A 24,978-nucleotide genomic window follows, 5' to 3' on the forward strand; every position below is an offset into this window, starting at 1 on the left:
CCACTCACTCAGTTTGAGAAAATAACGAGCTCACCCTTAAGGCCTGCTCTTCCCCCCCAATAAACTTGTTCTTCCCAGATAGAAACCCACCACCCCAGGCAACCCAACTGCCAGACACGTGAAGAAAACAGAGCAACCTCAAGCCAAAGTAAACAGCAGCAGCAAGCAAAACAGCACAGGACACATCTTCAAAGTCGAAAGCTTGAGCACAGGGACACCGATACACTGAGTTTTGGGACAAGCAATTTCCTCCCCAAGCTGGAGATGCCACAGGTGGCATTCAGGGACCAGCCTTGAGGAGCTGCAAACCAGAGCAGGCACATAGAAGGGCTCAAGCAAGGAACAGAAAAGCCAGACCTCGCTCCTGCTCCTCCAGAAACACCAGTCAGGTGGACAGTGACCACAGTGAAGCCCCAGCCAGTCCCTGCACTGCAAGATAAGGAGCTGGGAACAGTGCGACCAAAGCTTCCCACCAGAGGCAGAGCAGGGGACTGCCAGGAGCAGGACCACTGACGCGGACTCAGGAGAGCAGGCTTGGATCTGGATCCAGAGACACCCATGGGTCCCCACATCTTGGGAGCATACAGGGAAAGGAAACTGGCGGGGGGACGGGACGGTACTTCTCAGAAGATTTGGTTTCAGCTGAAGCCAGCCTCACAAGGTCGACACTCTGGCAGGGACTAGGAAACTTCTGAGGTGATGTCTGCTATTTTAATTTTAAAACATTGCTGGAATGGCTCAAATGGCTAGACCAACACCATCCCCAGCAGAAGGGTGAGTCAGCATGCTGCACCCCAAATCAGTCCTAAACCAGACCCTCACTCCCCTGACTTTGGCACACAAGTGGCAGGGGCTTGCTGCGAGTGGAAATGTGCATTTCCCTACAAAGATCACACTGGATTTTCCCCAAGGAGTTTGAGTTCTCTCTGGCTTGCTAAACCAAACAGGAGCATGACCTGCTTGTGCTCACCTGGGTACTGCAACAGGGAAAGTTACACAGCAAAAGATGACTGTGCAGAAAAGATGAAGCTATGTTCAAAACACACAACTGCAAGCCCAAATCACCACCTCCAAAAACAAGGAAAAAGCCACAAGATGGGTTTTACCCCCAGAACTCAGGCCAAGATGATATAACACAGCGTCTTCCTCTAAACCTCTGGAGTCTGCCGCAGCCTTCCCCTTGGAGGGGGCACCACCAGTGGCAGAGACAGTCCCACAGTGCACACCCGCACCACGGACACAAGACAAGCTTTACCACAGTTGTGGTTCAGGGTGTATTTAGCACTTTTTGATCATATTATGTATTTTTGTCCAATTCATTTCACTACAAAGGGAGAAGAGTTGAAAAGATATACTTAGGCTGCAGAAGCAGGAGTGGTTAAAAAAAGAAAAGATCAAAGGTCTGTCATTTACAATTAATTAATTCAAACCTGAACTATTAACATAAATTAAAAATTCAAACCACATACAAGGCTACATTTCTTTCCAAGTAATTTTCAAGAACCTCTAGTGCTGCAAGATAAGTTAATCACACATTCCATTAATTTGCAGCATGCACAGTGAAGGTTAACCTCCAATTAATTAGAACTAATTTTAATTTTGCAGGAATAGGGCAAGCACACTTTCTAAGAAATCCTCTTGACATTATACCTCACAGGGAGGGAACAGTAGCTCTTTATGCTGCCTCTTCCCCTTTCCCTACACACATCATCCCCCTGCAGCCCCTCTCGCAGTCTCAGCTGGAAGAGCAGAGGCGTTTCGCAGGGGACCGCAGCCACCAAGGAAGCGGTGGCAATAGAAAGAAGAAAGCGTACAATTTCACTTCTGCAGCGTTCCTGTTAAGGGGAATGGAGATGCACATGGACACCAAACAAATGCCAGAGCCACCGGAGGAAGGGTCAAAGAGAGGTAATTGATCAGACACACATTGCACCCCAGTTTGACTGCAAAGTAATGCAGGAAAACCAGTGCTGAACAGTGCCGGAGTTGTGCCAATGTGCAAGATGTGACAGCTAGAGAGGAGGCAACATGGAAGGACCAGCCTTGGGACAGCCCTTCCCAAGCAGTCTGCTGAGTGGAGTGAAACCTCGCTGCCCTCCTCCCTCCCACCCGATGAGGCTTCGAGCCAAACCTGCATCCGCTGGAGCTCCCACAGCTCTGAAGGTGGCCAGGTCCGGTCGCAGCATGACTCTTCAGCTATTTACACACACATCCTTCCAGACCAGCCATTCACCCTTTCAGCAGCTCGATGCTACCAGAGCACACTGCTGCCTGGTCCCTGTTAAATCCCCACCACACAAGCTTCACTGCCAAGTCCTCCCCCACCAAACCAGCCCCAGGTGGGAGCTGAGGACCTGAGTCAGAGCCTGGGAAGGCTCCTGGTGCCTTCATGCGCCGCCAGCTTTGCCACCAGGTGTGCTCGAGCCTTCCCCCACGTCCTGCCTTCAGCTCTGCCTCTTCCCCAGCCTGGCCCAGCATCCAAAACAGTTTCATGCACACTTTTGTTTTAACCTATGCAAAAAAAAAAAAAAAAAAAAAAATGCTGCAGGGAGGCCTCCAGCTCAATTAACCCAAATTGATGCAAACCATAATTCAAAGCAAGTTAAAGACTACCACCCTAAAATTTTTTAAATTTGCCTAAACAAGTTTAAAGACTCCAATCCCCGTGCCTTTCAGGGCTTCTCTGCAAGTGGAAGGCTTTGCCACAGGGTCACAGGGGGCTGCACTTCCACTGTCCTGAGCCAATGCCACCCCCTGAAACCCCCCGGTCCAGCAAAGCAATCATCCCCGGGAGCCACAGGGGCACCCAGTCCTGCCTTTCCCAGGGACTAATGCCAGCCCCACTGCACCTGCCTGAAACCATGCCCAAGCCATCAGCTCAGCCTGCATTCACAGCTGAGGGTTCACTCACACACAGTGGAGGGTAAGGGCCAGCTCTCAGAGACATCCCTCTCTGGTGACAGCTGTGTTAAACACTGACAGCCTCGTGTGCAGGACAGCTCAGCTGCCATGCAATGGGCTGCCAGCCCAGGGCTGGTGCCCTGCACACAGAAGATAGACATGCCCGTTCACTTTCTTACTACCTTTAATCTAAACTTCTCGTCATTAACAGTGCTGGCGGGGTTGGAACACCTCCTGCCACCATCAAGCTAAGTAAACTGGTGACTTCATCGCAGCTTCCTTCACCTAAATTGTCTTGGGAGACCCCACTGCTGCTTTCCAGCGGGCGCAGCATCCTCCAAGCACAGCTGCACAGCCCCCACTTCCTTCCTCTCCGCAGACCTCTGGTTTGCATCCACCGCAGTTTTAATCTCAACCTCTCCTCCACCAATACTGACTCCACAGCGATGTCCATGCGTTTTGGGACAAGTAAAACCAGTAAGTGACTGGTACCCCTCCCTGGAGTCCTCCTTTCTAGTGCTTACACACACAGCAAGAAGCTTCCAGGGGCTCTTCAGGATCAGTGGGACTGATCAAGACCAGAGCTGAGCAGTCCTGGCAAGAACAGGCAGGGCAGGAGCCATCACCAGCCCAGGCTCAAGCCCAGGGATGGGCGGCAGCAGCATCACCACCACTCTCTGCTCCAGGATCAGAAACTTCCCAGAGCATCAGGCAAAGGCACATTTGCACCCAAGCCGCCCTGACCACAGCACCCAACAAGCATGGGACAGCATCAGCACACCAGGATAGCAAAGCACAGACAGCCAGGAAGGGAAAACACCTGTGACATCTGCAAAAAACCTGGAATATTTTGGAAAGAGATACTCTGAATCCTTCCATTATATTTTTCTGTGAGGCATAGCAAAAAGGTGCTTGAAATAACCTTATTTCAAGGTTTTTGAAGGACCAGATTGCCTGGTCTGCTCCAGCAGAAGTTTCTAGGCAGAGATACACTCCCCAGTGCCACCCCAAGCAAGCAGACTGGTAGCACATTCCTGCAGCTTCCACTGACCCTGGCCAGGGCTCAGCAAGGACAATTAAAGCAAATATATTTTGAACAAAATCAGCCCTTCACTTTCAGGCTCATCTGGTAGCTTTTATCAGGCCTGCTTTCCCATCCCAGAGCTAATCCGTCAATGAAAGCATCACCATTGACTTTGAGGCACTTTGGCTCAGCGCATGAATTTTAACATACACCTGCCCTCTTGCACAGGCCAGCACTGCAGGCTAAAATTGTTCTTCAGACCATGCTTTTATCCTCAAAACACTCCCCAAGTTTCAGCCAGGCTGCTCTCTTAGAGCCAGCACATTTCACTCTCAAGAAGATACATTCCCACATCTACCCATTGCTTAATATTGCTTTGCTGCTGTTGGTTTAGGAGCCATACACACAGGGGCACAGGGCGGCTGCATCGTGCGGACCGACAGGCAGGGCTGAGCATGCCGAGAGCGGATCTCTGCAGGAACAGCGAGGTTATCGATGTGCACTTGGGATGCTCCTTAAGAATGGAAGGGGGACAGTTTCAGTCAACCCAATATAAGATGTCCCACAGATCACAGCATCATGCACAGTGTTTGTTGCTTTTTTTTTTTTTTTTTTTTAATTTTTAGGTTTTATAAGCTTCAACAGCTCTATTTTTCCCTTAATCGGTGCAATTGTTTTTAAACCTGCTCCTGGAGCCACGTTGCTATGGTTACCCCACACAAGCCTCAGCAAGTGAGGTGTATTTTTAGAATTGCCAAAATACACGTCCCTAATAGAGCTTTTCTGTACAGAGCTCTCCTTGTTCTGTGACACAGGAATTAAGGGCATTCAATGGAATTAAAACGTGGGAAATTCAAAACCGATTAAAGGAGAGGCCCATGGTACAGTCGGAGCAGGGCTCGAGCCCCCACGGTCCAGGATGCTGCAGGAGGACATGGCTTCCCTCTACTGCCTGGAGGCAGATCCAGGGCATGGCTGAGGCTACGGGCTCACCAGGACCACAGGACATGGTGGGACAGCTGAGATGACCAAGTGCTGTGATGGATAGACACAGGCTCTGTGAGACAGTGAGGAGAAAGAGTTGCTTGGAGTGCAGGGGGCCGTGCCTTAGGACGGCCAATGAGCCAACTGAGAGCTTAGGCTCAGGGGTGGGGGACAGATCAACACAGGTGACATTGTGATGGCTGTCTGCAACAGACCATCTGATCAGGACAAAGTAGTTGAGACCTTCAGACAACTGGAAAAAGCCTCGGATTTGCAGATCCCAGTCCTCACAGGGGACATGAACAACCCCAATATCTGCTGGAGGAACACCACAGCAGGGCCCAAACAAGCCACATAATTTCTGGAGAGCACTGAAGACAGCTTCCTGACACAGGAGAGCAAGGGGTCAATGACAGGAGACACTCTGCTGGGCCTAGTACTTACAAACAAGGAAGAACTGGTCAGGGACGTGAAGGACATGAGCAGCCTTGCCTGCAGTGGCCATGCAATGGTGGAGTTCAGGATCAATCTCAAGGGGTGAACTAGCCTGCAGACCACAGCCCTGGACCCCAGGAGAGCAGGCACTGGCCTGTTCAGGGATCTGCTTGAAGGAATCCCATGGGACAGAGTCCTGGGGAGAAGAGCAGTGCAGGATACCCAGATGATTGTCATGGATCATGTCCTCCAAGCTCAAGAACGATCCATCTCCACTTCCTGGAAACAAAACAGTAGTGGCAGGGGGCCTGCACAGATGAGCAAGGAGCTCCTGACTGAACTCAGACATTAAAAGGAAGTACACAAAGTGTGGGAGCAAGGGCAGGGGACCCAGGAGGAATATCAAGTCACTGAGCGTGTCCCAGGGGGTTATGCTGCCATTCAGAAGAATCTTGACAGGCTGGAGAAATGGGCCAACAGGAATCTCACAAAGTTCATGAAGGAGAAACAGCAAGCCCTGCAGCTGCCCCTTCCCTGCACCCACACCAGTACTTCTGAGCCCAGGGACTAGATCACCAAAAATGCCACCTTACAACACCAGTACGCAGCTTTTTGTCTGTTCAGCTTCTTGAATTGATTCACCACAGGAGCAGAATCAGAGCAGAGGTATGGGAAGGAGCAGGAGGGCTACTACAGATGGCAGCTCAGCAATCACAGCCTCAGTCTGTTTGTCAGGAGCTTTCACAACAGAGAAGCAGCTGCAGAGGTGTAGGTCCATGCAGCAGTCAAATCTCTGAAGCTGGATTTGCAACCTACAAACATGGCATCAACTACACAAATTTGTATTCAAGTATTTACCCCCACTAGTTCTTATTTAGGGAAGAGTCCATTAGATCATCACCTCCAACACCCCATGCAGGTCGTGGGGGAGCACTGATGGAGCAGTAGACCCAGCAAACCCCCTGTGTACTCCAGACAAATGATACTTCACTGTTTATGGCCAGTTAGACAGGCAATCCCTAAGGTGCAGGGATCACAGCTCACAAACCACCTCACTTCCAAGACACCCGGCACCCCTTCAAGAGAGAGACACTACCCAACAACAATTCCCTCAATTTCAGGGGAAAAAAATACATCTGAACAGAGCCAGAAGGAAATACTGGGAAGGAAATGGAAAGTATAGCAAGTATTAACAATATTTTAGCTGAAGTCAGCGAGTGAATTAAGGGGAGGGAAAGCTGAGGGCTCCAGCATGAAGTTGTCCTTTTGCAGAAAGTCTCTCACAGAAAGGGACAACTTCAATATAAGCTGCCGAACTGTGTGCACTCAAAGAGCCCGACCCAGATGCAAGCACCCATCAAGGAGAGGGACGAGCACAACAAAATGGAGGCCACAGTGCTGGCAAGAGCCATTCCCCGCACTGACTCCATGGTGCTGCAGCTCTGCTATCCCTCCACCACACTCCCAGCTGCCAGGCAGACACTGGAGAACTACCACTCACCTCCAGCACCTGTGGGATGGTCAAGTTCAGCCTGACTTTTGATCAGAATCTACACACTGACTCAGTTTACAGGTACGGGTCTACTGAGAGAGACCAAGGGCACAGTAGGTCCTGCAGTCTCACAGCCCACCCTGTGTTCCCAAGCGAGGCACAGGAGAAGGTGCCTGCTGCTGCCCATCATCACAGCTCTTCTCTTGCTGTGCAGCAGCTGGTTATGCAGAAGGCATGTGCACAACCATCACACCTGTAAGGAAAAGCATGGCCCACCGACAACAATTTTTCCTGAGCCAAGTCACCACCACAGCAGTGGCTCTCAGTACCCTGTCCTCTCAAGCTGCATCCAGCCTTGCCCATCCATCCTGGCCACGACAGGTTGCCTTTTCAAGAACATGCCACTGACATCAGAAAAAATAAAACAAAGAAAAGATACTAGAGGTGCAAATACCTAGGAGGATATTTTCTGTTTTAGAGAGCAGATGTATTTGACAGCCCCTGGGGTCTTGGCAATTTACACAGACTAAAGAAAGGAGGAGTTTGGAGAGACACCTTGAGCATGCTGCATGTCAAATGGGATCGTAAAAAATGAAGACAGCAGCAGAGTCCAAAGATGTTCGTGCTGCTAATGCTTCTCTGAACACCCCTACAGACAGCTCTTTACAGAGGAGCCATGCTACAGACCATGATCTTTCCTGGCTGAAGCCAGGTTCTGCCAGCACCACTCCAGGGGCACTGTGCATCTGGAAAGATGCCTTCCCCAAATAATCTGCACAATTCATTTCAGAGTCGGAGAAGTCTGCCAGCAGCTATAATCCTGCTGTCCCATCTCTTTCATAAGGACATGAGTAATTATTGAGCACTCTAGCTACTAAAACTGATTAGAGCAAAACAAACTAATTTTGTTACAAGGCAATGATCTGACCTCGTTAACGATGTGAGTAACTCACTAACAATATTTTTCTCTTACACAGTGATGTCTTTCATTAGATCTCAAGCTGTTTTATAAAGGAGCTCAGTACATTCCTGTAAACCCCTTTTGCATAGGAAGAAATCCAAGCCAACGTCCACATATGCAGAGCACTGTTCCCTGGGAAGCAATCTGCATCCGATGCTGTAAGCAAGCATGGAGAAACACCACCCGGCCCAGCCAGAAACAATAGCCTGAGGTGCGGGTGTGCAGAGCAGCCTTCCCCCATGCCTCTTTAAAGCAGGCGCCGGGACAAGCAGGTACACCCCAGTCAAGGCAGATCTCTGCCAGACCTGCACAGCAGGATTCTTCCTCCTTAATCACACACCCACATCCCATCTCTTTTTGAATGAAGAGAACAATTTTGGACATCCAGACTCACTGTAAAGCCTCACAGCAGTTAGAGATTTTGCTGTCCTGTGACATTCCACACCATAGTTATTAACCCTGAGAAACACGATGCTGAGCTGACCAGCAGCTCTCTAAAGCACTCTCACATCTCCCCTCTTAATAGAGATCAGCCACTAAATAGAGCTACCAGCTGCCTTCAAGTCAGTCCTGACCTCCTACACGAGGGACCAGCACATTGGCAAGGATCCTTCCTAATTACTTCCATGAAGAGCCACCTCCCCAGATTGTTTTCCTCTTTGCCCTTTGGGAGAATTAGTGCACTTAACATGATAATCTCACCTCAGCGTAATGCACAGACACTGCCAGGAGTCCCAAACAGGGGTACACCCGCGTTCATTCGGCACGTACCAGCTTCAGAGCCTGGGGAACAAGCTGCCCCAGCAAAGGCGTCTCTTCTCATGCCTGAGAAGGAGAAGGTAGGGTCTGTCAGGCTTCAGGGACAAACCAAAGGGAAGACCACCTAAATGACACTAAGTGCTGGGACATGGATCCTGCTGCTCAGGAGGGAGAGGGGCTGGGATCCCAGCAGGCAGATTGGGAAGCAGGCTGTGGCACAGGGAGGGTTTAAACACTCCTCACTCAGCATCACCTGCAGTCAGTGCCCGATTTAACCCACCCAGCATCACCAAGTCATCTGCTCACAGGGATGCGTACCACCACCTATGGCACAGTCACAACACAGCTCCCGCTTCAAGGCTAAGCTGAGGTTTTCCTTTGTGCTTGCAACAGCAGGGACAGAAAGACCTCAAGATACTGCTGCCATGTAACACAGAGACCCCCACTCCCCCCATCTTTCCCCCTGCGCTGCAGCCAAAAGCCTCCCAGCACTTGCTAATCACTAATTAAAAAGGTCTTATAGCTCTGCTCTTGGGGAGGCTAGGAAAAACAGTTCTCCCCATCTCACGGGTGATGAAAAACCTGCACAAAAGGAGATGACCATTTGTGGTCCCCACAGACTACAGGCATGTCTGGAGCTCAGTCACTCCAGCAGATCACTGACCACCTGCAAATACGCATGGCATTGCAGGATTGCATCTGGTAGGCCAGAGTGAATGCCTGCATCTGCTGTGAAATTATGGGGATTTTTTCTGTGCACATGCCCTACAGTCCCCAACCAAGTCTGATACACAGGTTAATAAGCAGTAGTGATATACTCAGCTTATGACCCAAAAATGCATTTAAGAAAGATATTACTCCAGTTTCCCCTCTGTACTTTACTGTTAGAAAGGGATGGTTTTGTAGCAAAATAGCAGAGAAAAGAAGAGGTCCAATCTAAGAAGCTCCAGCACAGCCAGAGGGCAACTGCACTCTTCCCATTTTAATAATGCACCAATATACGGCAGGGGGGAACTTCCAAGTGAAAGAAGCAGAACTAACATCTGAGGGACTTCTGGGGTCTCTTGTCCGTATGTGTACGTATGTATCCTTACCACTCTACAAAACACTACATGCAAGACAGGCAGCTGCCCTGCCCAACTCTTACCACTTGCAGACTCATGTGCATGGGCAGCTTTCCTGGCATTACTGTGGATGCTCCGAGAGGCAGAGTCATCCTCTGCCACAGCTGACTGCTGCACAACACGAGCACTAAGCGCCTTGAGGTGATGTTGTCCCCAGATACCTCCTGTAAATAAAAACAGAGCAAGAACTGGGTTTTATACTGTGTAGATTACCTCACACATACCCAAAACCAGGCTGCGTACTGGCACCACAGTGACTTGCAGCCATGCACAGGGTGTTCATCCAGGTGCTCTGTAACCCACAGCAGCTGCAAGGGGAACAGGGGCAAGTCTTTAGGAGGACAGGCAAGTTGCTGCCCCTCATTTGGGAGAGGGCTTATGAATGCTAACCCCAAAGCACCCAGAAGAGGGACAGCAGAGACACTACACCCCCGGGAAGCTAAAGGAACAGTAAGGGAAGAGATGACAGCTCAGTGACAGCTACATCAATGCACACAGAGCAACACTGCATCTGCCAGCACACTGTTCAGCACAGCAGGACCAGACCCCAATGGCCCATCACCACTGCCAGTGGGAATGGCATCAGAGGAGCCCCAGGGACCAAGGGGCTCAGGACCAAGCAGTCTTCAGCCTTCATCATTTCAGCATTTCATTTTTCCCCTCAAGCTACTTTTCAGTTACTGAAATCCTTCTGTAAGTCTGGAAGCCCTTGTGCCTTGGTGTCTCTCCATGAGCTTCATCACAGCCATCAAAATAAAACAATTCTACTGAATTCTCCCAGTTCCCCTTTTCAATTCCACTGTCATGCAGACACAGACTTTCTGAAGCAGAGGATCTCAGCCCAGGACCCAAGCCTTGTTTCACACTAAATGAGCTCTGCCAGACATCCAAAAAAAGATCACATCAGTCATTCTCTTCAGAGCTAGAACTCACCGTTTCTCAGCATGGAAAATTACATTTCCTACATGTAGCTAATGCATGAAAAGCTTTCAAAGGTCAGAAAAATGAAGCCATCAATTTATCACAAAAAGTAACTTCCTATTAAAGCTTTTCAAAGCCTGAGCTCTCTAGAGCAAACACTCCACCTAGAGCAAGCTGTGCCAGACCCGCTCACCCAGGGCTGCAAGCATCAGCAGGCAAATCTCAGCATCATCACTGCAGCCCAATCGGGCTGCACACACATCTGGTACCTCCAAACATCATCCATCACTCCAAAGGGGATCCAAGCACAAGACCATTGGTGGTACAGTCCCCCCTGCCTGTGCAGGGGGTCTTGGCAGAGCAGACCCTCACTCCCCAGAAAGGGGGCCCTGTGCTCTTGCACTGCCTTTCCTACAGGCACCATCCCAGAGCAAGGTCATCCGTGGGGTGATCTCAGCCGGCCACATCCTGTCCCCTGCCCTCAGGGACAACATATGGCTTGAATGGCATCAGAGCACCCAGATGCACTACTAACCCTTTCTTCAGGGAGGGAGAGAAGCAGCAAGGGACTCAGATGGCCCCAGCCACAGAGGTCCCTCTCCCACCCTGCCCAGCAGCTGAAGGGGAGCAGAGACCACAGTAACCGGTTCCACTCAAGCAACAGCATCCAGCCCACCCCATAACTCTGCCTGAGATGATTCAGTGCCACTGCAATGGCACTGCCGTCCCCCAGCTCTGTGCCCATCCTCCAGCTACATGGCCTTTCTTCATACCTTTCTGCATCCCAAAAAAACCACACAGTGCCCTGGCTCTCAGTGGGAGGGCATGATTTGGCCCATGTGCTCTCATTCTGACCCAATGAGACACAGATAACTGTGCAGTTTTGAGACAACCACATAAAATAGTGGGAGGCTCCAGCAGCATTTGCTGAGCAGACAGGCACAGGGATACAGGAAAGAAGCAGGGTCATGAGGCTGCCCGGGGCCAGGAGCTGCAGGGGCTGCCACTCGTCCCTTCCTGCTTTAGGTCCGGCAGCCCCCAGCAAACAGACTGTGGCATTTTACACAGCCTCAGTAGGATACAGCATCACTCACCTGCCACAGCTGACCACAAAGACTCCATTTAACATCTCAACATTAAAGCAGGGAAAGACTTGAAGCAAGTCAGAAGGGAAGGGCAAGAACAGCCTGGAGAGGATGCGGGCTGTAAGGAGAAACTCCACCCCAAGCTGAGCACAGCTCTGGCCCTCGCTGCTGCAGACATCAAGCTCAGCCCGGGGCTGGTGAAGCAGCCAACACACATTTCTCCTTTTGGGAGAGACACAAGCCCCCATGAGTGGTGGCTGTGGCCATGCCTCCAGTGCTGCGGCAGCCAGAAGGCAGCCAGGCACTGCCAGTGGTGCACCAAAGGGCGTCCCCATGCCCTCACCAGCTCCAGGAAGGACAGAGCTCTCGGTTACACTTTGGCTCAGCTCCCTGCCACAAGTGACATCCCCTGCAGTTATACTTCCAAGCGCTGCCTGGGTTTCCCCAGCCACGCTGCTGCTGGCTCCAGACGCACAGTCCTCTGCCCCAGCCCTGCACTGCTCCCCTGCAATTCCCAATGCTAATGATGCTGCAATTTGGAGGGCAGTAAACGAGAATTACTGTGGCTGAGCTCTGCGCAAATGACAATCATTTGGCCTCTTAAAAAAATTAAATCCTTAAAGCTAACAAGAACAGTGTTTGCTCTCAAGTTATAATTCACTGGAGGTAAAGGGCTGATAATTAAAAGACCCATTGCCATAATGACTGCCACGCTGAGGATAACATCTCATCCCTTTCTGGCCACTGTTTTAATTATCTTGTGGGAACACACAATACATTGTCACCGAGTTCTCACCCAGAAAGGCATCAAAAGTGCAACTTGCTCCCCACTAATATCACAGCAGATGTCACTTTGAGAAAGTCATGATAGCTCCTTGCACTGCACAGGTCAACAGATGCCTCATCCCAAAAGAAGCTGTTCTCCAGGAAGAGACACCAAGATTACATCACTTTCCCTGCAGAGGTTTTGGCTCTTCTGCAGCATGGAGCAACTCCACCAAAAGCATTTGGCTTCCTAACACCTCCAGCCCCCTCTCCCTGCACTGGAGAAGACCACCTGAGACTGACACAGCTCCAGTGTGCAAACAAAAATGGACTGTAGGTGCCCCAGGTCTGGGAAACCTTTGAATGATTGCTGTTAGCATCAAAATAGATGTGGATTTTTGCTTAGCAGAAGAGGAGAAGGAAGAACATAAGCTAATTCATGCAACTATTACGAGAAATACCAAGTTTTTGAAACTTTAGATGAGACAACTAACTTTAAAAAAGAAATATATTAACCAAGACCTCCTTCAGTAGGGTGAAGCTGCAAAGGTCTGCTTTCAGGTCCCCAGGGACATGCTAGGATAGGAAGTTTCCCACCTAACAGCACTACCTTTTCGGGAAGAAAAGCAGCTACTCAGCAAGTTCTCAAAATGCAGGACAACTTCCAGGGACCACATGGGAGTTCTCAGTACCACAATAAAATTAATTCAGGCAAGTAAAGCAAAACAGCTGCACCCCAGAGGATGATACCATCAGGGGAAGCCCAGGTTTAAGTCCTACAAAGCAACTTTCCTTGGTTTTAATTATTTTCAAGGTTACTGTTTGACAGGTAAAATATTTACAATAAAGAAGGAAGACAAATAGCTCCCTCCCTATTTTACTGCTGTAATTGTCAGTTGAGAGCAAGAAAAAGTACCTGTAGGGGAAAGATAAAGAGGATAAGCGAGCTGCTTCCAAGCACCACACTTTGCATCCCCTTTTGAAGAGGAACACATAATAGGAAAGCTGAGCTTAAGTCAGACAAACTGGTCCTTTACTTGCAAACTTTTCAATGGGGCAAACATGCACCCAGCCAGCCCAAGGACCAACCCCAGGCTGCTCATCCCCACATTTAAGCATCATGCTGACTCCTGGCCTAAAGGAATCAACATCAGGACTTGCCTCCTCATTCTTTTTTCTTTAAAAAGATACTTAACTTCTTGCTCATATTCAAGAATAAGCTTTTCAAGGAGCACATCTAGACACACTGTACTCTTAGGAGAGCCATTTCCACTGGTTTGGCTGGCTGAATTTCAATGCCACCTATATGAGAACTTTCGAGGTCCCCCCCATTCTCAGGCAAATCTGAGGAAATCCAACTTTCAGCAACAGGAGAGGAAAATAATCTCCAGGGGGATGAAGCAGAGCTCAGAGCTGCTCCACACCAGGATGACCCGTGGCTGCAAGAGCCAGGAGGCTGGGAAGAAAACAGCCTGCTGCTAGCAATGTCGCCTCACTGGATCTCACATTTTCTATGGAAATCTCCTCAAAACAAAGGAAAAAAAGCCCTAGTAATGGAATTAACCTGCCAGATGAGGAAGCCTCAGGTCACACAGCAATGCACCGGGATTACTGCAGAACCCGGTAAACGCACCGTTCAAAAGACCAAATCTCGTCTGAAAGCAACGCAGTCACAAAGACAACGAAATCTCCCTTAAAAGTGAAGACCTGCTAAGAAAAAAAAGGCGCTGGCGGCACAGCAGCGCCTGCACCCGCCCCTCACCGCGCTCCCAGGGCGGCCGGGGCAGCACCACCCGGCAAGCTCTTTTCACGCGAAAGGACTGAAATCGAACAGCAAAACAGCATTGCAAGAGCATGAAGTAATCCCACCCCTGCAGTTAGTATTTTCCTATCCAATTAGCTACTCCAAGTGTAAGGGGAAAAAAGGGAAGGGAAAAAAAAAAAAGCGTGCTGCAAAGCCAGGAGATGTTTTGCAACTCCCGGGCTCCTGCAGCACAGCCCTGTGCTCCCAACAGCCACGGCGAGGTGGAGGACACCCCTGTGGGAAGGGGGGAGAAGGGGGGAGAAGGGGGGAGAAGGGGGGAGAAGGGGGGAGAAGGGGGGAGAAGGGGGGAGAAGGGGGGAGAAGGGGGGAGAAGGGGGGAGAAGGGGGGAGAAGGGGGGAGAAGGGGGGAGAAGGGGGGAGAAGGGGGGAGAAGGGGGGAGAAGGGGGGAGAAGGGGGGAGAAGGGGGGAGAAGGGGGGAGAAGGGGGGAGAAGGGGGGAGAAGGGGGGAGAAGGGGGGAGAAGGGGGGAGAAGGGGGGAGAAGGGGGGAGAGCTCCCCACCACAGCCCGCTCACTTGCTCCGCCGTCCCTCGGGCCCTTCCCGCGGCGCAGCCGACCCGCACGCCAGGGATGCAGCCGGGGAGCCCCGGCGCGGCCCCGCTACCACCGGCGTCCGAGGACAGCGAGCTCCGGCCGTGGCCCGGGGGAGGCCGCGGAGGAAGCGGGCGGCGGGGGCGGAGGGGCGGCACCGGGAGCCACCCCCGCCCGCCGGACAGCCCAACCCGCCCCGCCCCGGGATGCTCGGCCGCCGGGAGGGCCCGGGGGGAACGGGACGGGACGGAGCCGCCCGGCCCGGGAGCGCGGCGGGGCTGCGGGCGTCCAGCCTCGCCGCCCCGGGGCTGCGGTGAGCCGGTGCGTGCTCCCGGCAAAGCCCCCCGAACCCGGCCGGAGGGCTCCTGCCCGGCGGGGGCGTCCAGCGGCGCTTACCGTGGCTCAGCCGAGTCAGGAACTCGCTGCTCCGTTGCGATGCACTTTCTCAGTTCAACAAAACCGGTTTGAAATTGCGCCTTAAAGCGCTGCGAACGTGCACAGAGCAGCAAAGCAAGCCGGGCCTGCCTGCAAATGCACAGTGGAGTACTTCAAGCACCGGCAGCTTGCACCGCAGCCATCTACCTTCCGCGCCGTGCCGAGCGCTCCGCGGCCCGGCAGGCAGGTGGGAGCACAGGCGGGGTAAGTAGCACGCCACCCGCGCTGCCTGCTCCCCACGCACGGGGAAGGCTGCCTGGTGAAAACCTTCCTGTTGCATTTTTTAGTTCTTAAGTGCTTACGCTTATAACCTCAAAGTCAGGAGACATCTGCTAGAGCAGGGCGGCTGGAAAAAGTGAAACGCTGTCCTAAGCTAGACGTTCCTTTTAAATCGTGCAAAAACACTACCCTGATAAACACACAGAGGCAGGATGCTATAGACTGCAGGCAGGACACGCACCACTTCACAAACTCAGATGTGAGGTCTCATGTGCATCAAAGCAGTGTGCCAGCCTCGCAGTGTTGGTGGCTTGGGGAATCCTGCTACCCTAAGAGAAGCCAGAGAATCAAAGAGCCACGGTGCTTTTCCATCACTACAAACTCCTCTTCGAGGGCTGTTGCTCTTCCCTGTGTTCCCACAGGCCCTGCTAATCATTTCTCCTCTCCCCTCCTCACTTGACCTTCTTTCCACTGGTGATGCAGCTGGAGCTGGTAATGCTTTCCAGCTGCACACCTCTGCCAGCTGCCTGCAGTCACCCACAGACGCAACCCACCTGCAACCTGCCACGTTGTGGGTGGGCACCTGCGTGCACCAAGGCACAGGGGAGGACGAGGGACAGAGAGCTCTGGTGGGTTTGGGGTGAGTGCTTTTGTGCACCCCTGTGTGCTGAGGGGCTGCACATCCCTGCACATCCACCTGCCATGCTGCAGGGCCACAGAGTATTTAATTAAAGTTTAAAAAATTCTAAGAATGCTCAAACAGTGACGACTTGTATAAGCAGTCTCTGCTGCCAGCCTGAGAGGTTTTTGTGACTACCTTTCATTAGCAATGCCCCTAACATCAGGCTTTGCCTGCTGATTTGAAGATTAAGACTTCTGTGATTTACCAGCCGAGCTGCCCAGAAGCACTTGGAGATAAACTTCCCATGAAATCCTGCATTAGCATTAACCTTTGGACTGTGAATAGCAGGGCCTCATCAGTCCGACTCCAAAACAGCATCATCCTCACGCTTCTCATTTGGCAAAACACAGCACACAAAGTAAACCATATAATTCAGTAGGGGGAAAAATATACTCTAGGACTAAGAAGGAGATACTGCAGTGTAAATGTCTGCTGAGAAAGGCAAATGCATTTTTCTTTGTATGATTAAACAGAAAAAAACTCATGATAGGCCCACATCTGGCAGAGGAACTGTGGTATGAGCTGGGCTCCGAAGCCAAAATGCTCGAGGCATGCTCTGAATAAGGAAGGAAAAACACTTTCCCTTCTCAATCAAGAGCCCCCTTGACGCAAAGCATCAGAGCCAAGAGAGGGCTTGTGGGGTAGAAGTGGCTCCTCATGAGGGCTCAGGCTGAGCAGCTGTTCTGTGAGAGGCTGAGCCTGAGCCTGCAAAAGCAGCATGGAGCGCATGTTCTGACCCACACGGCACTTGCACAGTTAATAGTTATGGCGCGTAAAGAGAAGGGGGACTGAAATACTTTACATTGGTTGCATTTCGCAGCACTTCTTTAGCCAAGCTGCTGCCCACTTAGAGCGGAGTAAGCTGCACATGCTGTTCCTCTCTGCACTTACTCTGGCAGCAGCCTTCCCCAGGCTTTTCTGCAGCTGAAGGATTGCTGTGAGGAGGAGGCCACAAAGGGAACAGTAGCAGGGCATGGCTGCCCAGCCTGGGGGTCCAAAGACAGGATGTCCTGAAAGCCAAGAGATGCAAAGGTCTCAGGACAAGTAGAAGGAAACTGGAGAATGCCAGAGGGCTTTTTTGCTTAATTGATTTCTAGCAGTGATGACTTTGTTGCATCAATTGTTGCCATTGGCCACCCTGCCTTAGCGGGGAGTAAAGGCCACTGCAAAGGCATGTCACAGTGTCATAAGCATCCTTCTCCCCCATCGCACTATTCCTATTTTAGATCGCTTCTCCACGCAATTGGACAAAGGGGCTCTTAACCTCTCTTCAGGCAGCTCTAAATCAGCTGTGGAACAGTGGGCCACCAGAAAAATGAGCTATAATTAATGCTTAAAGTCTCTCACTTTCCAGTTCTCTATATGCTTATGAAGAGCAATCATCCTGTGATGGCAGGGCAGCCTCATGGTCAACAGTCTTCCTGAGTGTGGTTGCTTTTTCAGGGTCAAGACACCAGCTATGCTTTAAATCACCAGACAGTGTGTGAACAAGGCTAAAAAAAATAACTTCAACACTAACACTTTGCACCCATGAGGCCAAATCCTGCCCTGGCAGTACAGCTCCAAGAAACTCAGTTCATGTGCGCTCCTGTTTATCATGCTTTAAACACGGGTACCATAAATCTCTGCCTGGGGTTGCAGATGAGACAATGGCAAAAAAAACATCCCATTTGACACACCAACTTCACTTCTGGGACAGCTGCTGGGCCTTTTCTTTTGCTCATCAATGACTGCACCTTCACTACAAGGCCTCCTCTATGTAAACTGACTGTCTATGGTTTGAGACGTAGCAACAAAACCTTTATCTTACTCCTCTTACTATGCAGGCTTCCAGGTCCAGGACTTAAGCCACAGCTGACAAGCACAGTTTGTAATGAAGGTAACTCCTAATGAGCTGACACAAGATGCAGCAATGGATGGTACTCACCATCAAAGACCTGTGCTTTCTAGTTGGAGAGTGTAATTAACAATAGTTTCTAAAAAATCACATTCAGGTTGATGAAGAATGCCAGGTTTGACAGCTCAAGAGCGTTAAGCTATCTCATGATTTGCAGCACAGTTACAGCATAAACTCAACACAGTGCCCCACCTTCCCAAGTAGGAGAAGTACTTTTCTTCATTTCCCAGCAGCCTGCAACCTGTTGCCTAACCGAACCTGGCATGTGGGCTTGCAGGGCTATGGGTCTGCCCCAGGAGGGCTTGCAGGGCTATGGGACTGTCCCTTTGTGGGCAGTGGGCATTTGAAGTTCTCATGCTGGCAGACGTGGCCCAGCCTTGGCCCTGCTCCCAGAGAGGTCTGGCACATGGCTGGTGGGGATGAAGTGGTCTGATGTCAACAGCAGCAAGGTGGAGAGTCTGCTCTAAGAAAAAGGGCAGTCCTGATAATGGTTTGGGAGATTCCTGCCTCAGAGGAAGGAGGAATGAGAGGAAGGAGAGCTGCTGAATCCCCTGAAAGTCTTAATACAACAAAGTCCAGGCAGTTCTTTGGTCCTGATACTCTGAATTTCTTGCCAGGCCACAGACACTCAGGTTATGTTCAAACTACTTGCCCCCTCGGGTTCACTTATGACACCCCACCCAACACCCAGATCCTTAATCCCCCCCTTTCTGGACTCCCACTTCACCTCAAGACCTCCTGCTTAACTCTTCAGACTAACATATGATACCATGAAAAGCTGAAATCAGGACTCAATATAGGGTCAGGCTTCACCTAACTCTTCAGCCGTGTGAGGACTAGAATGTGCAAACAGACCCGTATGTGCAAACAGACCCCAGCCACAGGCTGTGCAAAGAGTTTCTGAACACACCACTGATACCTCACATTCCTAGCAGGGATCAGCATCTTCTGAAAAAATAACAGGCACCCAAATGCAACACTCCACGCATCTGTCCTCCTGCCTCTGGAAAAGAGCCACAGCTTTGGGCCAGTTCCCTCTTGCCTTCAGCTCCTGCTAAAGCTGGATTCACCTGACACACAGAAAATAAAGAAGGTTTCCAGCTTCTAATACCTCTCATCCAGTCCTTCCACACTCTGCCCCAGCTTGCAGGAGAGCACAGTCTTTTCCCAGGTGATTTGTCAGGGAAACATCTTCCCAGACAAACCAGATCACTGCAGTGAGAATTAGCCCCTTCTGTGGGGCTTTTGAATTTAAATGAAGGCCATGGCCACTCAACGACTCCCATTTCTAAGGCCAGTGCTACTTTGTCAGCTCAACATAGAGATAAAAACTGAAAACAGAGGTGGTAAAGTACAGGCTGATCTACTGGGAGCAGCAGGGGCTTGGAGACCCTCTCAGCCGCCCCATTAGTAGATCTGCACTGACACCTGTGCTCCACTCACAGGAGCTGGACCAAACCCTCATTCAGGTCAAGACTGGGTTCAGCCCTAATAAAGATAAATACCAAATTCACAGGAAATTCACCTTGTGTTTTTGCAGCCAGGTATGGTACAGATCTGGTGATGCCTACTGGAATGATGTATCTGATTTAATATGATCAAACCCAGAACTGTTCAAAGTTGTTATGGTCTACCAGAGTGTTGGGCATGACCAAATTGCCTGGGGAAATTAGAAAGCTATGAAAGAGGGTCTTTATGGCTGGCCCATCTTAAAAAATCTTACTTGTAAAAGCTATAGCTGCTGATTGCAACACAGCACCTCTGACGGCTCTTAATCAGTACTTGCTTCAAAGTACAAAGGAGAACTGAAGCAACTTTTTCATCTGCAGACTGATACAACTCCCTGCTAAGAACTAACTACCTCTGCTGATGACTGGAGTTTCTGTCTCTCAGTGCACTAAGTGGACATACCAAAAGGAGTGTGAAGCTGTTCAGGAGATGGAGAATTACTGCTTTGGGCGGATGACATGGTATGGAAACAACATCCCTTCCAAGATGTTCCGGGTGCCCACCACTAATATTTTTTCCAGACATGAGGCATTAAAATGATGATACAAGAAAGGAATTTACATTCCTTTGACATCAAAAGCAGCAGATAGGAACTTTTGTGAATAAATCTGAGAGCTGGAGCTGTCTGATAATGCTGACCTTGCTGACAAGGATGAGAAGTGGAAGGTGATTCTAGCACAGATATCACCAGTGAATGCAAGGATGTGCTCCCAACAGATGTGTGAGCAAGAAACTGTGTGAGATACGAGTAGAAATCAGAAGTCCTTCCAGAAATTATATGCATGTGTCTGCACATCTGGAGCATTTCAAAATCACTTGAAATGAAAGATTCTTATTCAGTTTCAGCTGAATGCACTCAGAGAGATGAAAACTGGACAGCTGAATTTGGAAGTCTTTCTAGCTGAAAGTGCCTTGAAAAACTCTGTCTTATGTCTTAAATCAAGTTCAGGAGTAATGAAAAGGAGATTTCCAGAGCATGGAGACTTGCAGTAATTTTTTTAATTCTATAAGAGGAAGATGAAACTGAGTAAAGGAAAACAACAAGCTTGATTCTGAGCATGATTGCTGCCCACAGGGAATGGGATGGAGCTCATCAAATGCTCTTACCTATGCAATAGATGATGTGATGGCCCGGAGCTGAAAGGTCTTGTCTGAGACTGGCAGCAAAGATGAAGATGATGTTAATCTGATGTTAGTCTGAATTGATTAATCAGATCTTAATGTGGCAGTGATGTTTGTAGAAACTTAGATACCTTCCTGCACCTGATGCAGTCTTTTCCATCATTAGCTTTCACATATAGCCTGTCTTAATCGGTTTTGTGCAGAAGACTTTGAGACACAGTGTCAAATGCTTTATTAAAATCTAAATATGTTACTGCATCCTCTTCTAGCATCAGTCACTGCACCACAGACTCAAAACTGGCATTACCCTTCTCCTCTAACTCCTATTATTAAATAAATAGGGAAAATAACAAAAGAGCAATTAGGAAAAGCAATTCACAAAGCCATGGCTTATTGTCCTTTCTTTGCTACCAGAACAGCCCAGTGGACTCTGACTGTGTGGACCTCTGTTTACATGGGATATAGCAGTGTCTGGAGGTTTTTCTTTCTCAGTATATGTTCCATTTCAGTAAGTGCTGAAGCAGATTTATTTGTACAGTTACTGCCAGGTCTCTTCTCTTTTATACCTGGCATCACATTGTTTTCCAAACCTTTGGACTTTCACCAGTTTTAACCTTCTGTACTACAAGGAGCATGGACAACCCCACCCAAAAGCATGCATGGTTACACCAGGCCCTGCTCACCACACAGCAGGCATTGCCTCCTTCAGCCGTCAGCCCAGTGCCTGGGCAATAGCCACAAAGAGCTGCTGCAGCAGTGCCCAGTTTGACCAGTTGCTGCCACTGGGCAGAGAGCGGGCATGGGGCCATGGGAAGCTCTTTCGTCATGTGCTCCACAGCTTGATGCCCACAGAGCTGGCAGAGGCAGTGGGACAGCATTGTGGCCAGGCTAAGCCTTCCTGTGCTCTCCTCCGTGCCACTGCACAGACACTTCCCAAACAAGTACAGCAAAACAACCTTCACTGTCCTGACCAAAAATATCTTAAGATGGAAGAAGATAGGCCCTGTCAAAGTTAAAGGTTTGATGTTCCTTTCTTCAACTCAAAGGAAGACACTTGGGAATAAACATAAATGTGTTTGACTGGGAAGCCTTGCCTCTCTGAGGTACGTATGCCCCATGTTTGAACTTCCTGTAATAAGCAAGGAGTCAGAAGCATTTTAGCCTTTATCCATGAGTATTACAACGACAGATGAGAAAATAAATTTGTTGTACACTACCAGCAACTCTGAGAGAAATAGGAAAAGATTTGTCTTTGGCCCTTGCTCCTCTCCATCCTCCATGGGGCTCAGACTCAAACTTAGCATCAGCCAAAGCCTGAGCTTGCTGGCATCAGAGGCTTGGGGTCACAGAATCATAGAATCATTTAGGTTGGAAAAGACCTTTAAAATCATTGAGTCCAACCATCAACCCAACACCACCATGCCCACTAAACCAGATCCTGAAGTGCCACGTCTATGCGTTTTTTGAACACCTCCAGGGATGATGACTCCACCACTTCCCTGGGCAGCCTGTTCCAATGCCTGACAACCCTTTCGGTAAAGAAATTTTTTCTAATATCCAATCAAAACCTCCCCTGGCGCAACTTGAGGCCATTTCCTCTCATCCTATCACTAGTTACTTGATAGAAGAGACCAGCACCCACCTCACTACAACCTCCTTTCAGGTAGTTGTAGAGAGTGGTAAGGTCTCCCCTCAGCCTCCTTTTCTCCAGGCTAAACAACCCCAGTTCCCTCAGCCACTCCTCATAAGACTTGTGCTCCAGGCCCTTCACCAGCTTTGTTGCCCTTCTCTGGACACGCTCCAGCAACTCAATGTCTTTCCTGTAGTGAGGGGCCCAACACTGAAAATGGTATTTGAAATGCAGCCTCGGCAGTGCCAAGTACAGGGGGACAGACCATCACTTCCCTGCTCCTGCTGGCCACACTATTTCTGATACAGGCCAGGATGCCGTTGGCCTTCTTGGCCACCTGGGCCCACTGCTGGCTCATATTGAGCCGGCTGTCACCAACACCCCCAGGTCCTTTTCCGCTGGGCAGCTTTCCAGCCACTCCTCCCCAAGCCTGTAGTGCTGCATGGGGTTGTTGTGACCCAAGTGCAGGACCCGGCACTTGGCCTTGTTGAACCTCATACCTCAGCCCATCGATCCAGCCTGTCCAGATCCCTTTGTAGAGCCTTCCTACCCTTGAGCAGATCAACCCTCCCTCCCAACTTGGTGTCGTCTGCAAACTTACTGAGAGTGCACTCGATCCCCTCGTCCAGATCATTGATAAAGATATTAAAGAGAACTGGCCCCAAAACTGAGGCCTGGGGAACACCACTTGTGACTGGCCGCCAACTGGATTTAACTCCATTCACCACAACTCTCTGGGCTCGGCCATCCAGCCAGTTTTTCACCCAGCGAAGAGTACACCTGTCTAAGCCATGAGCCACCAGCTTCTCAAGGAGTAAGGGTCACATCCAAACACCATCGCCAGCTCAGCTGATGTACCCACTGCCCCTAGCCTTCATCCTCCCATTCAAGCTTCATGAACATATGAACACCACCACAGGCCGGAGGCTGCTCACTGTGTACTCCGTGAATGTACAGGGAGTTCAGGGTCACAAGCCATACAGATTACACCAAGCCCAGTACACTGTTTCTACCTGCAGCAAACAGCAGAAGCACAGGACACAGTATGCAACCAGGCAACATATAGTGTTATTTCCCTGGCAAACTGTGGACAAGAGACCTTCTTCCCCAGAGCTCAGATCTTTGCATTTAATTGGTGTTTTTTCCCATGAGTTTTGCTAATAGTTTCTTTTTTCCCCTTTTAACCCATGCAACCTTTGGCATGCACAGCCTCCAGTGGCAATGGGCCCAGAGTTCACCCCCCATTCCCAGGGAGCTGCACTTCCCAGGGAATTAACTGATAGTGTGCAAACACTCAGAGCATCAAGTGGTCATGCAAATCTCACAGCAATGCTCTCTAGCAGAATTGTTTAATGCTTTCCAGCACAGAAACACGGACTGGGTGAAGAAGTGTTTCACTTTGAGGGAGTCTGGTCTGCTGGGGCGCTCCCAGACCACAGCTACAGCAAGTCTCTCCTTTCCAAGAATCTGTTCTTGTGCAAGAAGGTCTCTCTCATGCCATCAGAAGTGAAGCAGCCCATAGCCAATGATGTTTGGGGAGGTGTGGATGAGCATGGCATTTGTGAGAACACTGATGAATTACTGCAGTCATTTCAGAAGTCTGCCCAACACTATCCTGAGCCCTAGTACATGAGTCCTCAGCAGAAGAAGCCCTGGTCTGTGGGTGGGTGGGTGCTCTTTGTCCCACAGGAACCCCATCTTCTCCTTTTCACAAGAACCTGTGCTGTGAGAAGGTTGGGGAAAAGAGGAAAGACCCCTCAGGTTTCCATTTGGCTGCATTTTCCCAGACTGTAAATCAGCTAGTGAGAAGCCTCGAGGGCAAAACAGCCCCATAAATACCTTAGCAATACCAGAACTCTCTGCAAACAACTGGACAAGACCCTTTCCTTGTCTGACAGCTCCAATGATATTGCTTTCATTTGGTGTGAACTAAGACCTCAGCTTGGGTTCAGGATTTTGAGGATGTGCTAATGTGATGATCTTTAACACATTCACCCCCCAGGCGGGGGATTAATCCACTGCTTCCCATGTGGCATAAAAACTACTGGCCTGGTTTTATGGGGACTTGCATGTGTTAAATGCATCATCTTCTACAGGGACATGGAGGGAAAGACCCAGTTGTTACTGCAGCACGTCAAAAAAAACCACTGGCAGAGTAACACAGCAGCCAGAGGCAGACCGCTCCTGCACATGGTGTTTGCAGGGGCTGTGTGATGAATTGCTGCAGATGTTTTCCAAACACCCTGGCCAAATCTCCAGATTCGTAGCTTTCTCTGTCCCCAAGTCTTACTCCATAGCACAGCTCTCCTTGCTGAAACACTGTTTTTTCCCCAATCCACAGTACCGCACTTCCTTCCACCCACATGGCCAAACAGGATCTCCTGAGAGCTGTACCGGATTTGCACAACCTGGGCAGAGATCACCCACTCTGCAGGCCAGAGCTTCGACCTCTGCCATTGGTGGGAAGTCTCATGGGACAGCAGATCCTCTCCTCCCGGCCTGCTGACTGCTCTGTGCTCCAGCACTGAAGTCAGAGCCTCTGGAGCAAGGCTCATCCCACCAGCTCATGTGAGTGCGGTCCCAGTGAGGGAGCTGCAGCCCACTTCACAGCCGCATCCAGTGCAAGCACCGCTGGAGCCCAAGTTAATGCAAAGCAGAGAAATCCTGCTGCCAGAGCC

The 24,978-nt window shown here is 50.2% G+C and overlaps 1 protein-coding gene across 4 annotated transcripts in view; it reads right to left on the reverse strand.

Moving 5' to 3' along the window:
• Positions 1-14,925, reverse strand: part of LOC142045654 (ankyrin repeat and fibronectin type-III domain-containing protein 1-like) — a 256,556-nt gene extending 241,631 nt beyond the window's left edge. For 2 of the 4 annotated variants that reach the window (XM_075059382.1, XM_075059378.1), the window contains exons 1-3: positions 14,791-14,925; positions 9,704-9,844; positions 8,500-8,622 (exon numbers count right to left, since the gene is read on the reverse strand). The gene's annotated coding sequence lies outside the window, so the exon portion shown is untranslated. The remainder of the gene's footprint in view (positions 1-8,499; positions 8,623-9,703; positions 9,845-14,790) is intronic. The other 2 variants (XM_075059379.1, XM_075059380.1) reach the window with 2 other exon arrangements.
• Positions 14,926-24,978: the final 10,053 nt, after the last annotated feature.

The sequence above is a fragment of the Buteo buteo genome, chromosome 29 (genome assembly GCF_964188355.1).
Source record: "Buteo buteo chromosome 29, bButBut1.hap1.1, whole genome shotgun sequence".
Taxonomy (NCBI): Eukaryota; Metazoa; Chordata; class Aves; order Accipitriformes; family Accipitridae; genus Buteo; species Buteo buteo.